This window comes from Armigeres subalbatus, unplaced genomic scaffold (assembly GCF_024139115.2).
Source record: "Armigeres subalbatus isolate Guangzhou_Male unplaced genomic scaffold, GZ_Asu_2 Contig910, whole genome shotgun sequence".
NCBI classification, from domain to species: domain Eukaryota; kingdom Metazoa; phylum Arthropoda; class Insecta; order Diptera; family Culicidae; genus Armigeres; species Armigeres subalbatus.
Genome location: NW_026943713.1, coordinates 34,182 through 35,980, shown reverse-complemented (window position 1 = coordinate 35,980; position 1,799 = coordinate 34,182).

Below are 1,799 nucleotides of genomic sequence, written 5' to 3'. Positions count from 1 at the left end.
GAAGCGTATCATGGATGCACAACATGTTAGCTTTTGGGGAGTTGATAGTAACCATCGGCGCTCAACTGCGACTCATGGGGCGCTGGCAGGCGAAGCCGTACTGCGGAGCATACGGTTAGCTTTGGGGGAGTTGAAACATAGCCGCTCAACTCGACTCGGCGGCAGTCGAAGCCGTCCGGATGCACAAATCGCTGGGTTATGAACACGCCTCAACCGTGGGGCGCCGGCAGGCGACCCGTACTGGTGATGCACAACATGTTAGCTTTGGTAGAGCGATAGTAATATTAGCGCTCAACTGCGACCATGGGGCTGCGGTATCAGTACTCGCGGATGCACAACATGTTGTGCTTTGGGGAGTTGATAGTAACTATCGGCGCTCAACTGCGACTCATGGGGCGCCGGCAGGCGAAGCTGTACTGCGGATGCACAACATGCGCTTTGGGGAGTGATAGTAACTCATCGGCGCTCAACTGCGACTCCATGGGGCGCCGGCAGTGCGAGTGCGTACTGCGGGATGCAGCACAGTTAGCTGGGGAGTGATAGTAACTATCGGCGCTCAACTGCGACTAATGGCGCGACAGTGCGAAGCCGTACTGCGGGTGCACAACATGTTAGCTTTCGGGGAGTTGAATAACTATCAGCGCTCAACTGCGACTCATGGGGGCGCCGCAAGTGCGTTAGCATCACGGATGACAACATTCGGATTTAAACCGATTGTTTATATTTTGTACACAGTTGATAGTAATCCATCACACTGAGACCCATAGGCGACTCTGAGTTTTAATGAGCCAAATAGACCAAAACAAATTCTTTGCGAAAGCTTCATTGTCGACTAAGCGTGACTAAAAGGGACGGCAGGTGTAGGACCTGCTATCCCAAAATAAAATATGTTTTCAGGGGATGTTGGAATGCGATTTAGGTGAACAATAGAATACATTAATGCAGATCAGCTAATCGCGGGCGCACGGCAGTGTACTGAGGGATGCAGCAACATGTTAGCTTTGGGGAGTTGATAGTAACTATCGGCGCTCAACTGCGACTCATGGGGGCGCGACAGTGCGAAGCCGTACCTTGCGGATGCACAATATGTTAGCAGGGGAGTTGATAGACCTTTAGCGCTCAACTGCGACTCATGGGCGCCGGGTGCAAGCTAGCGGATGCTAACATGTTAGCGGGAGTTGATAGTAACATTAGCTCAACTGGACTATGGCGCTGGCAGTGCGAAGACTGCGGTGACAACATATGTTAGCTTTGGGGAGTTGATAGTCAACTATCGGCGCTCAACTGCGACTCATGGGGGCGCCGGGTGCGAAGCCGTACTAGGATGCACAACATGTTAGCTTTGGGGAGTTGATAGTAACCATCGGCGCCCAACGCGACTCAGGCAATCAGTGCGAAGCTGTACTGCGGATGCACAAACATGTTAGCTTGGGGAGTTTGATAGTAACTATCGGCGCTCAACTGCGCACCTGCGGGGGCGCCGAGCAAGTGCGAAGCCGTACTGCGGATGGTCAAAATGTTAGCTTTGGGGAGTTGAGTAACCATTCAGCGCCAACTTTCCGAGCTATGGGCGCCGCAGGTGAAGCCGTACTCGCGGATGCACAACATGTTAGCTTTGGGGAGTTGATACGTAACTGATCGGCGCTTGCAACTGCGACTCATGGGGCGCTGACAGTGCGAAGCCGTACTCGCGGGTGCACAACATGTTAGCTTTGGGGGAGTTGATAGTAACTCATCAGCGCCCAACTGCGACTACAGAGCGCCGGCAGTGCGAAGCCGACTACGGATGCAAACATCGC